Source organism: Schistocerca americana, chromosome 5 (genome assembly GCF_021461395.2).
Source record: "Schistocerca americana isolate TAMUIC-IGC-003095 chromosome 5, iqSchAmer2.1, whole genome shotgun sequence".
NCBI lineage: Eukaryota > Metazoa > Arthropoda > Insecta > Orthoptera > Acrididae > Schistocerca > Schistocerca americana.
Window position 1 is genome coordinate 314,681,755 of NC_060123.1, and position 16,875 is coordinate 314,698,629.

Sequence of the window (16,875 nt, forward strand, 5' to 3'; positions counted from 1 at the left end):
ATATAAATAATTTTAAAGTTTGACTTAATTATATTTATATGTGCCTGTCATTCTCTATAATGGAGGAAACACTTCTTGTGATCTGTTGAGGTTATTCTAATGTTCTAAGTGTCCACTTACTCTTTGAGAGTTGAGTAGTTGCCTTTTAGATATTATATATGCAATCATATTAACTACATTCCATAAGATTTGGTCACTTCCAATTGTTTGCAGATCGCAGTCTAATTTTAATTTTCTGCAGTCTCTCTCATTATGGAAACAGGAGCAACTGAAATGACGTGCTCAGCGGAACCTTCCTCTCCACATGCACAGATTGATGTGTTCTTACATCCTACTCGAAGCAGATGTTTGGGATATGGACCATGACCTGTTAATATGTGCTCCATACCTGGGGGCAATATCGTGAAATTTGAGCCCGTTCCTAACACCCGCCTTACAGTCCTTCTAGTGTCCCAGACTGCCCAATATCTAATTTTCAGGTTCGTAAGTCAAGTGTCTTTTATCAGTAATATGAGGTCCTGTGATCTCGAACACACGGTCATATTGTTCGCGTCGCGAACAATACAGTGCTGCCCTGCAACGTTCACGACATCCATCGGACATGTCCCGAGAATCACCAGTAAATCCTTGACAGGTGCAGTGCGAAAGGCGCCGGTGAGCAGCAGACGAACGTTCCGCTGAATTCGTTGCAGTATTGTTTTGTAGTTCTCCTGCCGATGTGGCCTGACGCTGGTAGCGAAGCCCACAATAGCGTTGAAGATTGCTTCGTGATGTGACCGCACCACAAGCAACGGTGTTTATAGTCAGCAGCGCCAACAAGGGCAATCTTATGAATAATTTTAGCAGCTTTCTGAGTAACAATTTTACATGCTTTACATGTTTACAAACTGATAAATATTCAATTTCATTTAATGCATATTTAAAGACCTGCTGTGTGAGGTTTTAGAAACTTTGTACATTTTGCAATTCTGTATGTAATACATTGCTCCACGTTACTAGCGAAAGTTGTTTTGAGCAACAAAATCCAGGGTAATATCAATGGGTTACAAAGAAAATTGTATTAGTTCAAGGAAATGGAAGGTGTAAATAAATGTTATTGATTTAGAAGGAAATAACAGAAACATAAGAAAAGAACGATCTGTAGATTTTCTTTTACTGTTAAAGCGAAATAAACTCATGAATTATTGGTTCGTCTTGTGCTGTTAGAGGTGGAAGGGTCTCGGTAGCAACTTAGAGCCTGTCTCAGCTGAAGTAGCATACAAAATTGTGGCTTCTTATTTTACTAAATGAAGTACATCATGAGTAATTCCGTGTGTCTGTTTCTACTGTCTAAGAACTAGTACAACTTAAAACATGTTTTAAGTGCTTATGCAGGTGATACCCATCGCATTATTTGTAATGCTACACCTAAGCCTAGTTCTACATGTTGTAAGTTTTTATTATTTTGTATGTTTGTGTGAATGATGCTGTTTCCCTTAACCAAAGTCATACGTGGGAGGGGAGTCTTGGAACGTGAACTCCGATCCTCACCTCCCAGAATGTCGTATTCCTTAGAAGAATCTATATTTATACTCCGCAAGCCACCCAACGGTGTGTGACGGAGGGCACCTTCCGTGTCACTGTCATTACCTCCCTTTTCTGTTCCAGTCGCGTATGGTTCGCGGGAAGAACTACTGCCGGAAAAACCTCCGTGCGCGCTTGAATCTCTCTAATTTCACATTCGTGATCTCCTCGGGAGGTCTGAGTAGGGGGAAGCAATATATTCGATACCTCATCCAGAAACGCACCTTCTCGAAACCTGGACAGCAAGCTACGCCGCGATGCAGAGCGCCTCTCTTGCAGAGTCTGCCACTTGAGTTTGCTAAACATCTCCGTAACGCTATCACGCTTACCAAATAACCCTGTGACGAAACGCGCCGCTCTTCTTTGGACCTTCTCTATCTCCTCTGTCAACCCGACCTGGTACGGATTCCACACTTACATTATTTAGTTATCGTACGAGGGGCTTTCGGTAAGTAACGAAACACATTTTGTTCTGAAAGCGGGTTGGTTTTATACAGGTTTCCAACACAGCATATTATTCCCCATTCTTTCGGTTACAAAACCCTGTTTTCAACATAATCTCCGTTCAGTGCTACGGCCTTAGGCCATCTTACTGGGAGGGGCAGTAAGCCCGCATGGTACAACTATCCTGGTAGTCGTTGGAGCCAACGTCTTGCTTCGTCAATACCCTTCCCGTCATCCACGTACTGCTACCAACGGAGTGCATCCTTCAGTGAACCAAACAGATGGAAAAAAGGAAGGTGTGAGATCTGGGCTGTAGGGTGGATGAGGAAGAACAACGAAGTTTTTTCAGCTCCACTCAGATGCGGAAAACTGTGTGACACCTTCCGTTGTCATGGTGAAGCAGGAGTTCGTTTTTATATTTGTGGCTACGAACAGGCTGAACTTGTTTTTTCAATTTCCTGAGGGCAACACAGTACACTTCCGCATTGGTCATTGCACCATGAAGGAAGACATCAAACAGAATAACGCCTTCACAGTTCCAGAAGACCTTCGTCATTACTTCACGAGCTGAGAGTGCAGCTTTGACTTGTTTCTTTGAAGAGGAGGCCTCTCCATTGATTGCCGTTTCGTTTCCGGTTCGATGCGGTGAATCTATATTTCATCGCTTGTGATGCTTTTCGACAAAATTCGTCACGATCTGCCTCGCAACGGGCAAGGAACTCCGCAATGATGGTCTTTCGTTGCTCCTTACAATCCTGCGAGGAACGCAGCGTGCACACACCCCTGAGTACCCCAACTGGTGAACGAGTGTCAGAACAACTAACAGAGACGTAGAGATGAACAGCGAGGTGTTTAATGGTGATCCGTCGATCACCTCAAACGAGACTGTCCGCACGTTCCAACATTGCAGGAGTCACAGCTGTGTCCGGCCAGCCAACACAAGGGAGGTCGGACAGGTGTGCGTGACCTTGATGCGATGATGACAGACAACTTGTCCAACGACTCACCGGCTATGGATCTCTGCGATATCCTGGTTTCCCGCCAAAGGGAACGCATGACAGCTCCCTGTTTGGAGCACACCTCCGTTACAGACGTCATTTTGAAGGCTACTTATAGCGCCCCCACCTATCGGAACTTCATGAAACTATGGGGACTACTCCACGATGTCCCTCAACAAATCCTGCGTTTTTCTTTTTCAACCTAAACTAGCTGAGAAAAAAAAGACGTGTTGCATTTCTTATTGAACGCCCTTCCTATTCAATGTGCAATTTAGTTACATAGACAAATCGCATGCTGCATGTGCTTGTCGTATAATTATTTTATTTACCTGCTTTAAGTGTTACGCTCCTTATGTTATGAATGTTTCTGAGTGTGATGTTATTGTTGTGTCTGTGTCATTTTCTGTGTCTGCTTCTACATCAGTGGCCGTGTCTGTGTTTGTATCATCCCAAGGATCCTGTTTTGTTCGACATTTCCCATAGAGATTTTTTGGTCTGTAGACACCACATAGTTTTCTTGAATCCTTATCAGCGATATAGCCTAGAGCACACCCTTTGTCTGCGTGTCTTAACGTTTCTTTGATGTCATCGTGTTCTGTTACGGGTCTTACGCGTGTGAGGGTGTTGCAGCGTAATGCTCCACATGTGCATGTAGCGATCTGGATGAGGCCCCCGAGGTTCAGACGTGCTGAGTGCGGGCCGGCGACCCGTAATCGGCCAAAAAGTGAACCATGCCAAGGCTTGGGTCCGCATGTTTCAGTCGTTCTTGTGCATTGGGGAAGCGAGAGAAAACGCGACGGCCTCTGTTGGTCGTCTCCCCCTCCCGCTGCCACGTGTCAAGGCGCCAGCTGTTCAGCTGACGCGTGTCTGTAATGTTTTCCCGCGTTACTTCGCGAACCTTGTCGCGTCTGCCTCTCTTTAGTCAGTGCATCGCTGCTCTCTGAGGGATAGTGATGTCTGTGGGACAAGTTATCAGAAACACAAACCACACTTCTACTGATGAGCTGCCAAAAGCATCCGACATTCTCAGTAATATGTTGCTCTGTGCTAGCCTCATTGTGTTCTACAGGTCTCCAGATACCTTCGCTACACCCATGGACTTGCTGCAGAGCGTACTGTTGCTTCATAGAGCGCCGTGTGACACGTTCTTTGCGTCCTCAGAGGTAGTCTGTATTTATTTAATTATACGTCCGATTCCGTAGAACCAAATTGAGGAGCAAATCTCCAAAGTCATGGAACGCGTCAGTACATGAAATTACAACATAAAAGAAATAACAGATAAAATAAAATCCTTATGAATCCGAAGAAAGTCAAGCCGTAAGTTTAAGTAACCGCAGTCAACAATACAACAAGAATCAGCTTAATTTTTCCAGGAACTCCTCGAGAGAATGGAAGGAGCGACCTATGAGGAAACTCTTCAGTTCCTATTTGAAAGAGCGTCAATTACTGCTAAGATTTTAGAATTCTAGTGGTAACTTATTGAAAATGGATGCAGCAGTATACTGCACAAGAGTTAAGGAAGTGCGGGAATTCTGTAGTGTTTAACCTCGCATGTCTGTGCATTAGTTTCGTCGCTTCGTCGATAATCAGTATCGTGTGCACGTTGAAACTAGGTCGTTCTTAAATATATATTGCTAAATGTCGAGTGACTTGCTTCCTCTTCATGTTAATGCCATCCATTTTGGGTTCACTTTTAGTGTCCCTCTGAGTAAAAAACTATTGTTTTGTTTGCTGCTATTTTGAGTTTGTTTTGGCTACATCAGTCACTTATACTTGCAAGAAGTAGTGGAGTTTAGTTTGGTAGGTGTACTCGTGCGGTTTCTGGTACAACGACTAACATTTCATTTGCATAATGTAGCCACGTTATGTGGGAGTGGCCTGTCGGTAATGTCCCAAAATATTAGTCTACAGATAGAGCGTTGCGGGCATCCTTCCGTTATCTTTTTTTTTTACGACTTTCTGATATCCTGCTTGCCACTCGGCTGTCCTGTATTTCCAGTAATCTCATGAACTGTTACACAGGGCAGTTGGTAATTGCATCTCTATCAGCCTAGAGAACAAAGGTTATCAAAAAGTTATCAAAAAGCACCTGCGATGTCAAGTAAAATTGCAACTGCGTATTTTGCGTTTATCGTATGGTCTATTTCTAGTGCGCGGTTTACTGTGTCGTCTACTGATCTTTTTGCTCTAAAACCTTATTGGTGTGGACTAAGGCCAAAGAACTTCCTGTATGATTCTAGTCGATCGCAAAGGGGCCGCTCCTTTATCTTAACCAATGTGTTAAGTAGGTAGATAGGCATATATGTTTTAATGTCACTTTGGTCCCTGTCCTCTGGTTTTTTAATAACGATTAGCTTGGCTATTTTCCAATGAGGAGGGAATCTTCCTTGTTGTAAAACGTCGTATAGCATGTCAGAAAGGGGGTGATCTGTGTCACTATTTTTAAGAGTTTCCGAATGTATTCCATTTGTGCGGACGCCTTTCTATTTTTTATTTTTAAGTATAGATGTTGCTAATGCCAGCTCCTCACGGGTGAAAGGAATAGTAACACCGCCGCTTGCGTAAAGGTTGTACGCGTGGTCACGTAAGTCTGTACGATATTGTTGGTCTCGTGTTTGCTCGTCATCAGGGAGGAGCTTGCTCAGTAGATACTTTGCCGAGGATCTCCAGTCTTGTGACATAATACCGTCGGTCTGTTTTAATGTTGACAGAACTGTTGGCTTCTTAATTCCTTCTGTCCATAATTTCTCCCCATGTGTTATTATGTAGTTGTGTTTTAAGAAAGGTGTCCCAACGGTCTTGCCTTCTTTTTTATTTCTTTTTTGTATTTTTGTTTCGGTTTAGTTAGTAACATTTCACATAGAACACTCGACCTTTTCTTTTGTCGAAGTAATGTAGAAAGGGTCAGTTTACAGGTTATGTATTAATAATTAGCGCTAATATTAATAATTTTTGTTGCTGCATATTGAACTCATTTCTGATCCGCTGGCAGCTTTAATAGTGAGTACTAAACGTCATTTTCCCTCTAGTATTGTAGGTACGGACATCATTGTCCTTCTCAAATTCTGATGGATTTCATTAGCGAATGTATGTATTGAGACAGTGAAATTAAAATTCCTAGCTCCTTGAAGAGGTACCTACAAGACGTCCGTGGCTGAACATCACATTTTATTCTTATGATTTGCTTTTTGCCAATTAATAATTTCTTTCTAAGGGTCGAATTAAACAAGAAAACGATTCCATAAGAAATTACTTAGTGGAAATATGCGAAATATGTCGGGAGGTTGAGTCGTTTGTTTACAAGATTAGCAATTATACGAAGAGCAAAAGTAACTGAACTTAACGGTTTGAGAAGCTCACTAATACGTTTCTTCCAGCTAAAGTTTTCCTCAACATGTACACCCAAACATTCGGAGCACTATGCTCTATTTAGTGACTCCTGCTCATGTGCTACATCAGTTGTTGATACGACTATTTCTTGCACAGAACTGAGTGGTTTTTTTTCAAAATTCATGGAGAGTTCATTTGCTGAGAGCAACTTTATAATTGTTTGGAAAGTATCATTTACCATTTCTTCTGCTGCTTCCTCTCTAATGGGATTTATTATAACACTAGTAGCGTCTGCAAAAATTACCAATTCTTTTTGTTGAATGTTACGTGGAAGATCATTAACATAAACAAGGAAAAGGAGTGAACCAAAAATTGAGACCTGTGGGACTTCCTTTGCGATTTCTCTTCAGTCAGTAGTGCTTTCTACCCTTCCAACATTGTTTGAATTATTCACCTTTCGCACTCTGTTTGTTAAGTACGATCAAACCAGCTGTATGTAAGGCAATCAGTTCGATAAAACTTGAGTTTTACTTAGAGTTAACATGATTTAAGCAGTAAAACGTCTTGGGAAGATCACGAAAGATACCAGCTGGCGATGTTTTATTATTTAAGGCTCTTTCTATCTGACGAGTTAAAGTATAAATAGCATTCTCAGTTGAGCAACCCTTCTGGAATTCGAAGTGTGATATGCTAAGAAAACCGTTTCTATTGAAGTGTGAGACTGCTGTTGAGTACAGCCCTTTTTCGAATGTTTTTCAAAAAGATGCCAGTACGGAAATGTTTCCAAACCGTTAAGTTCAGTTACTTTTGCTCTTCGTATAATTGCTAATCTTGATTATTTAAGTCTGTATTGCCACCCTTCTTCTGAAGAAGTTTGGCAATTGCATATCTTAACGTGTCTGGAAAAATTCACTGTGCCAGTGACGTATGGTATAGATGAGTAAGTACATATTAAAGTCCAGAGTTCCATCGATATCACATGAGCTTATGTTTTTTTAGAATTCCTATAATTCTATTAACATCAATGAAAGACGTAGGCGGAACTTCCAGCTGCTTAAAGTTTTCTGGGATGGCATTTTATGTAGTTCATGTCCTAGCTGTCGTTCTTGTGATATACTGATAAATAGTCAACCCCCTTGAAGAGAAAAAGGCATCGGTGCGCAGCGCAGCCAGAGCACAACAAAGTGCGCAACAAGTGCGGCCGCCGTCCCCGCCCCTGCCTGCAGATGCCTGCCCTGGCTGGCTGGCTCAGCGCGGCGGCGGGGGCAGATAGGAGACACGTGCGGCCTATCCTATCGCAACGCGGGCCGCCTTGCTTGTTGTCACTCTCGCCCAGGGTCGCCGCTGCATGCTCCTCTTATCCACCCGCGCATTCTTTGCTGTCGCGCTATTGCCTCTCCGATAACCCCGGGCAACGTCAGTACCACAAGAGGTCTCATGTGTCCGGTGGTCAGTATGTCCCGAGAAGGAATCAGACCTTATAGCGCACAACTCGAAGTACAGTGAGGGTGATACAAATGAAAACCTTAATTTTACATTCATTAATCCATTTTACAGCTTTCTGAACTCCGTGGCTGTGAATTAATTTATTTTGAGAAACAGAGCCACCAGCCACCTTTTCACACTGTCCTGTCACATTAACGTGACCATCTATACTACTGGCCATTAAAACTGCTACACCAAGAAGAAATGCAGATGATAAACGGCTATTCATTGGGCAAATATATTATACTAGAACTTACATGTGATTACATTTTCACGCAATTTGGGTGCATAGATCCTGAGAAATCAGTACCCAGAATAACCACCTCTGGCCGTAATAACGGCCTTGATACGCTTGGGCATGCAGCTTCAACACGATACCACAGTTCATCAAGAGTAGTGACTGGCGTATTCTGACGAGCCAGTTGCTCGGCCACCATTGACCAGACGTTTTCAGTTGGTGAGAGATCTGGAGAATGTGCCGGCCAAGACACCAGTCGAACATTTTCTGTACCCAGAAAGGCCCGTACAGGACCTGCAACATGCGGTCGTGCATTATCCTGCTGAAATGTAGGGTTTCGCAGGTGTCGAATGAGGGATAGAGCCGCGGGTCGTAACACACCTGAAATGTAACGTCCACTGTTCAAAGTACCATCAGTGCGAACAAGAGGTGACCGAAACGTGTAACCAATGGCACCCCATACCATCACGCCGGGTGAGTATGGTGATGACGAATACACGCTTCAAATGTGCGTTCACCGCTATGTCGCCAAACTCGGACGCCACCGTCATGATGCTGTAAACAGAACCTGGATTCATCCGAAAAAATGACGTTTTGCGATTCGTGCACCCAGGTTCGTCGTTGAGTACACCATCGCAGGCGCTCCCATGTGTGATGCAGCGTCAAAGGTAACCGCAGTCATGGTCTCCGAGCTGATAGCGCATGCTGCTGCAAACGTCGTCGAACTGTTCGTGCAGATGGTTGTTGTCTTGCAAACGTTCCCATCTGCTGACTCAGGGATCGAGACGTAGCTGCATGATCCGTTACAGCCATGCAGATAAGATGCCTGTCACCTCGACAGCTAGTGATACGAGGCCGTTGGGATCGAGCACGGCGTTCCGTTTTACCCTCCTGAAACCACCGATTCCCTATTCTGCTAACAGCCATTGGATCTCGACCAACACGAGCAGCAATGTCGCGATACGATAAACCGCAACCGCGGTAGGCTACAATCCGACCTTTATCAAATTCGGAAACGTGATGGTACGCATTTTTCCTCCTTACACGAGGCATCACAACAACGTTTCACCAGGCAACGCCGGTCAACTGCTGTTTGTATATGAGAAATCGATTGGAAACTTTCCTCATGTCAGCACGTTGTAGGTGTCGCCGCCGGCGCCAACCTTGTGTGAATGCTCTGAGAAGCTAATCATTTGCATATCACAGCATCTTCTTCCTGTCGGTTAAATTTCGCGTCTGTAGCACGTCATCTTCGTGGTGTAGCAATTTTAATGGCCAGTAGTGTATCATAAATGAAGCGCGGCCCGTAGCGAGACGTGCAGGAAGAGTGCCAGTGAGCTTCTGGAAGGTTCGGACAAGGGCAGCCATGCCGAACCCATATTGCCGTGGCCAGCTGCGCTATGTGTCTCGGTTGAGGATCCATGGGGCAAACAGCCTGATCGAGATAGATCCACAGATTCTCGACTGGGTTTAAATCCGGTGAGATTTTTGGCCAGAGGGGTACGGTAAACTCATCGTGGTGCTCTTCGAAACACTCACGTACACTGCGAGCTGTGTGACACGTTGCATTGTTCTGTTAGTAGATACCATGGTGCTGAGGGAAAACAAACTGCATGTATGGATGGACATGGTTCCCAAGGATGGATGAATACCTTTGGTGATCGGCTGTTGCTTTCAGAACGACGAGATAGCCCAGGAATTGTCACGAAAATATTCCCCAGACCACAACGCTCCCTCCTGTACGTTTCACACTGTACACACCAGAGGCCCTCCCTCCGATGCAGCATGAAACGTGATTCATCCGTAAAGCCCATCTGTCACCGCTCAACGGACGTCAAGTTGCGGTACTGGCGTGCAAATTTCAGTCTTCGTCTCCAAACAACAACAGTCATCATGAACAACTCGCCTACCGAGGGGGCCCATACGTAGCAAAGTTCGCTGAACGGTCGTTGAAAAGGCACTGTTGTTTGCCCCTTGGTTCATCTAGTTGCTCAACAGCTACACATCTTTTCGCCCGTACACATGTCCGCAACCGTCATTCACTCATGTTATCTGTGGCCCGCGGTGCACTACATTTGTCCCTGCGCCAGCTTTGGATAGCGCCATTTTTGACATCCACGGTATACTTTACCACAGCGGCATGCGAACAGTTTACGAACTTAGCCGCTTCAGAAATGCTTCCACCCTTTGTCCGAAAGCCATTCTGGAGGTCAGATAAATCGCTCCGTTATCGCATTACAACAACGACTGCATTGTTTGCCGCGCCCCCTCGACACGCTTTATATGCCCTTCATTGCTACTGCTGTCACCTGCCGTCTGTGAGTGGTTACTGCAGATCGTCGTCGAACGTAGGCGGTGGTCACATCAATGTGACTGGACCGAGTACATACGTTTACTTATTCCAGTACGCGTTCCGGGCTTTCTCCAATCTTCACAGGGCGTGATACATATTTAAATCTTCATTTGAACAACATTAACACATCGACTGTATTTCTGGTTGATGTATTTGCCCTACGACAAATAAAAGCTGTGGCTATGAAAGTGCTGCTGCAGGAAAAAGAAACCTGGAAAATGGCCTAGGCTGGATCAGTACCGTGGATGATTAGCAGTTTGCACTTTTTATCCATACAGAAGATTAAAATAAAATAATGTACAGACGCAACTTATTTCAACAGCACTTTCAGAATTTGTAAGCAATAAATAACTTTGAATTCAGCCGTAATTTCCAGTGTAAGCAAGCGATATGGCGAACGCTGCGCTCCTCTTGGATCAGACACAGAAAAAGTGTTTTTGTGGATCATTCACAGAGAAAGAGTTAATAAACTCACAAAATCGTTGCAACAACAAACAGTATGGCAGCTAAGTTCGTCTAACAAGTAGTACAAGCCTCGAAGTGCTCTAGCTAAACAAATAGTTATTTTCCACAAACAGCTGCCGCATCCAAAATGCCGTCAATGTGTTAATAGCGTGCTAATGAATATTTAAGTATCTGTTATGCCGAATGAAGACGGGGGATAGCTCGAATCATTCATTGGGAGACTTCAAAATATATAAAAAGTAGCTCGTTGCTCTCTTTGTTACTGCGAAAGAGTCCGACTCTGACAGGGAAGGGTGGAATTTTCCAGAACTTTGTTCTTTTCTCAAGGCTTGTTGTTTTTACGGTCTTCATTCTGAAGACTGTTTTCATGTACCTCACCACACAACCCAATCCTGTGCAAGCCCATCCATATTTATAGCTTACAAATTCTGAAAGTACTGTTAAAATAAGTTGACGACTTCTTTATGCTTCAGATGTTTCCTGTCAACCGATCGCTTCATTTTTTCGAGTTGTGTCGTGTATTTCTTTTTTATCACATTCGATGACTTATTTCCTTATAAGTCACTCCGTCTACACATCTAACCCTTAACAGTCTTTTACAACACCACATTTCAAAACCCTTTATTCTCTTCTGTTTGAATTGCTTATCGTCCCATTTCACTTCTGTAAAAGGCTACACTCCAAGCCAGTACCTTCAGAAAAGACCTGCTAACCCTTAAATTTATATTAGACGTCTACGTATTCCTGTTTTACAAAATACTTTTCGTGCTATGGTTTCTACTTCGGCCGTCATCACTTGTTTTGCTGCTCAAACAGCAAAACTCTTCTACTGCTTTTCATGTTTCTTTTCCTAATCTAATTCCTTCTGCGTTACCTGTTTTAATTTGACTACATTCCATTATCCTTGTTTTACTTTTGTTGACGCTCATGTTACCTTCATTGTATACAACTCCACTTCTAAGTTCTTTGCTGTCTCTGAAAAAATTTCAATGTCATTTGACAACCTCGAAGTTTTCATTTATTTTCCCTGAACTTTAAGTCCCTCTCCAATTTCTCTTTGCTTTTTCTACTCTTTGCTCAAGGTAACAAATTCATTGACGTCGACGATAGACTAGGTACCTCTCCGACATCCTTCTCGACCACTGCTTCTCTCTCATCTGCTTCGACTGCAGTCTGGATCCTGTACAAGGTGTAAGTGAACTTCCGCTCCCTGTGTTTTACCCCTGTTACTTTCACAACGTCGAGCAGTGTATACTAGTCAACACTGTCACAAGCTTTCTCTATATCTACAAATACTATACACAAAGGTTTGCCTTTCTTCAGTCTGTCTTCCAAGACGTGTAGTAGAGTTAGTATTGCCTCACGTGTTGCTACATTTCTCTGTAATCCAAAATGATCTTTCTCGAGGTCGGCTACAAGAAGTTTCTATAAATAGCTCGTGTCAGTAATTGACAACCATGAATTATTAAACTGATGAGTCGGTAACATTCACACCGGTCAGCACCTGCCTTGTTTCGTTTTGGAATTATTACGTTCTTATTGAAATCTGGGGGTATTTCGCCTGTATTATATATCTTATGCACCCGGTGGAATAGTTTTCTCATAGCTAGGACTCCGATTGATAATAATTCGGATGAAATATCGTCTACTCTATAGGCCTGGTTTCGGTTTAGGTCTTTCAGTGTTCTGTCAAGTTCTTCTCGCATTATCGTATCTCAAAACTCTATCTTCCACTATATTTCCCTTGCATGCTCCATCCATACATTCCTTCCACGTTTCAGCTTTCCCTTCTTTATTCAGGACTGGCTTGCAGTTGAACTTATTCATACAACTACTTCTCTTTTCGCCAAAGATCTCTCTAAATTTTACCGAGCCAGGTGGCGCAGTGGTTATCGCACTGGACTCGCATTCGGGAGGACGACGGTTCAGTCCCGCGTCCGGCCATCCTGATTTAGGTTTTCCGTGATTTCCCTAAATCACTCCAGGAAAACGTCGGGATGGTTCATTTGAAAGGGCACGGCCGACTTCCTTCCCTGTACTTCCCTAATCCGATAAGACCGATGACCTCGCTGTTTTGTCTCTTCCACCAAAAACAACCCCATCTCTAATTTTTCCCTAGTTATGCTTGGTTCCACATCCTCATAATTCTCGTCTAGTCATCCATACAACGTCATTTTACATTTAGTGACAATTTCATTTTTAGGCGTCTATAATGCCTTTTGCCTGCTTCATTTGCTGTATATTTTCTTCTTTTGTCAATTAGAATCAATATTTCGTGCGTTATCTAAGGATGTATACTGGATTTTACACTTATTTGATCCTCCACAGCCTTTACTATCTTATCTCTCAATGCTATCCATTTGTCCTCTGCTGTGTTCATTACTTCTGTTTCCGTCGATCGTTGCATAATGCTCCGTTTGAAACTCTCAGCAACCTCTCGTTCTTTCAATCTATCTAGATCCCATGTTCTTAATAACCCACTCTTCAGAATGTTCTTCAGTTTTACTATACAGTTCATAAGTAATGAATTATAGTCGTTGTCCACATCTGCCGCTGGAACCGTTTTGCAGTTTAAAATTTTGTTTAAAAATTTGCATTTATGCAATTACACGAAACTTTCTTGTGTCTCCATGTCTCCTACATGAATACTACCTTCTTTAACGATTTTTAATCCAAGAATTAGCGGTGATTAAATTATGCTCGTGCAAAATTCCCCCTGAACACTTTCCTTCATTCCTTCCTCCCATACCATGGTCTTCTAATATTCTTCATTCTCTTTCTTCTCCTGCCACTGAATTCCAGTCCGCCATTATAGCTAAATTTTCTTCTCCTTTAATTTTCCAAATAATTCTTTTATCTCAACATAGATTCTTTCAGTCTCTATATCACTTAAGGAGCTAGTTAGCATACAAACTTGTACTTCTGTTGTGGGTGTTGGCTTCTTTTCTGTCTTGGCTACGATAATCCTTCACTACACTGTTCACTTTAGCTTACCCGCATTCCTGTTTTTTTTCTTTTTCTTCTTTTTAATTTATTACTACACCCACTCACGTACCATTCCTGCATTACCATTATCTGTTTTTGTGTTTATAACCCCATGCTCACTGAACAGAATTCCTGTTCTTCCTGCTATCTTACTTTACTAATTGTCGGTGTATCTAAGCCCAACCTATCTGTTTCAGTTTTTAGATTTTCTGGCCTACCTACCCAATTACGTAATCTAACATTCAAACAGAGAATGCTAGTTTTGTTTTTCCTGATGATATCCTCCTGAATAGCCTCCATCCGCAGATCCAAATGGGGACTGTGTTATCCCAGAAATGTTTTACCCAAAAGCATGCCATCATTATTTAATCATGCAGAAGAGCTGGATGCCTTGGTGAGAAATAATGGCCTTATTCTCCCCTTGTTTTCAGGCGTTCGCAGGCAAACACACTGAAGCCATGTTGGCTACTATTATCAAAGCCAAATCAGTCAATCGTCCAAAGTGTGGACTTTGCAACTACTGAAAAGGCTGCTGCCTCATTTTAAGGGGCCTTTGTACCTCTCCGATGGGTTGCACCCACGGTACGGTTATCTGTGTCACACAGGTACACGAACAAATCAATTTCGGCAAGACCCATTGTTCATGGAGATGTCTCAAGGGCCAAACATTGATTCAAAGATATCATCGACAGTTTCACCCTGAAAACGTTAGAACTAGTCATAAAGATAGTTTCAGCTCTCAGATTATGTTTCATTCATTCGAACCAACATTACATGCGTCTCCATTGTCGTTTTTCGTAATCTACATCTTCAAAAGTAGATTACAAAAACGACAATATTCAATAGTAGATGTATGTTCTTATGTTCCAGTATATGAGTTACCACCACAAGACCTCACACCCAAATCTGTGGGAGTGAGTTTGGGAATGTAGTTAAGTTTAATTAAAACTTTGGAATGCCTTGAAGAGTTTAAACAGACTAGGTGCGTATATTACTTACTATATTTTAAAAAATTCTGTTGGAGGTGGAGACTTCTAGATCTCGTAGGAAGGGTTGCGGGGGAACCTTCGGAAGGAGAGAAGGTGACGTAAGTTACATTGGAATCCATGTAGAAATCTCAACCAAATCCATTACGTATACGAGTAACTACTTCAAGAAAACATATTGTTGGATAACTCACTCCTAGCGTCATTATGGTTGGGCTTGGTTGTGAAATGGGTGACATATGGAAATAATATTTTCGCGTCTGTAGTTCTCGAGCTCGCTACGTTGAAAGACCTGATAATATTCGACATCTGGCTATCGTGTGTTGGTAGGAAGGTGTTAAGTGTAAAGCCTAGCTCTGAAACGCTTGCGGAAAATTCAGCTAAACTTGCTACAGATCTGGCTTATTTTTAAGATAATTTATTGAGTCCTATTACCGCTAGGAATGGTGATACGTAGAAAAGGATTCCAACACGACCGAAATCAACACCACATATTTGGGCATTCCTTGGCTCTTCATCGGCAGTCCGTATGGTATTTCGCTTTTTGGGATATAGTGCCGATGGCGTCGGAAAGAGGGCGGAAGCCAATAATTTAAAACTACTTCCAGAAGCATCTTACCCATAGTTTCGAACGTTGCTAGACTGACCCAGTGCATCCTCGATAACACCAAAGTCCAGTTTTGAATACGTTAAGGGTGAATTCTGGGTAATCAGCTAGTTTCTAATGAAATTTAATTTCTTCCACGTACCATTCTCGGATTACTGACGGCTGACCACGGAACATAGATTTGCACATCGACATGTTCCTGCAAAAACTAGATCATTCACATCTTTTTAAAATTCATTCTCATTTATTTGTCTGTCTTATGAGACACGGCACATATACAGTATGTAGCACAGGCACCTGTTAAGCGAGTCCACCGACGGTGAAGTGAAGAAGTAACACGATTTCAGTGTAAGTACGTACTGTCCGTTTTTATCCAGTGTCTTGCTCGTTGTTATACAAAGGACGTTCTTCTTGCAGTGGCCTGATTATCGCAGCAAATACTGTGTGTCACCACACAAGATGCTTTCTGGAATCATTTGTTGATGACGATTGTCAGTATAGACTCGTGGAAAAATTTGATGCCAAACAGATCACTTCAAACAGGCCCAGATTACCTCAGAATAATAGTAATCGATAATAATGGTTTTTATAGTAAATTAAGTGAAAATATGCTAGCCCTTGTGCATCTAAAGAGAACCAAGGAAGTTGTCTGACTTATCAGCATCGTGAAGCACTACAATTGATGCGTCGCTACCCAGCTGGCCCAATAGTAAAATAAAACTCTTTGTTTAAAATAGTATGTTTTGCTATATTTGAAATCCTTAACTATTTTCCCTCACCTTGCATGACGTATGTAAGTACGTAAGGCGCTCTCAATGTTGTGTACTTTAAGCGATATTTGTTCATGTCTCTTTCGCTTTTGCGCTGCGAATAGCAGACGGGTAACTGCGAATTTTTATGTTCCATATCTAACTATATATTTCTCATATGAGAGGATACAAAGTAACTGCAGCGCTCTCATCGGTGGACTCTGCCGAGTTTTCCAGTTGCAGTGAGATGGGAATTAAACAACGAACGAGTGAAATATAGACTTCTATCTCAATACAGGACTATACGGCGCTATATTAAATATAGACCCTACGACAAAAAGCAATTAAATATGACCGACATATATCGACACCTGTCGCGCTCAGTATAAAATGAAATGTGATACGCTGCAGTCCATTTTTAACGTGGAGAAACATTAATGAAAAAGAATCTCATGCCTCATAAAGCCCATCGGTGTTGCCAAACCGTTAGTATACCAAATTACAATATTGCTTTCCGCTATCCTGAATTTCACGCTGTACACCATCTGCATTTCATCAGACGCCTATTGCAGATATTTCTTAGTTGATTCTAGTATAAATATTATTCCTTGAAGGAAAATTAGAAGGAAATAATTGCCTGTATCCCCATTGCAGTCTCAACGAAATTACGGC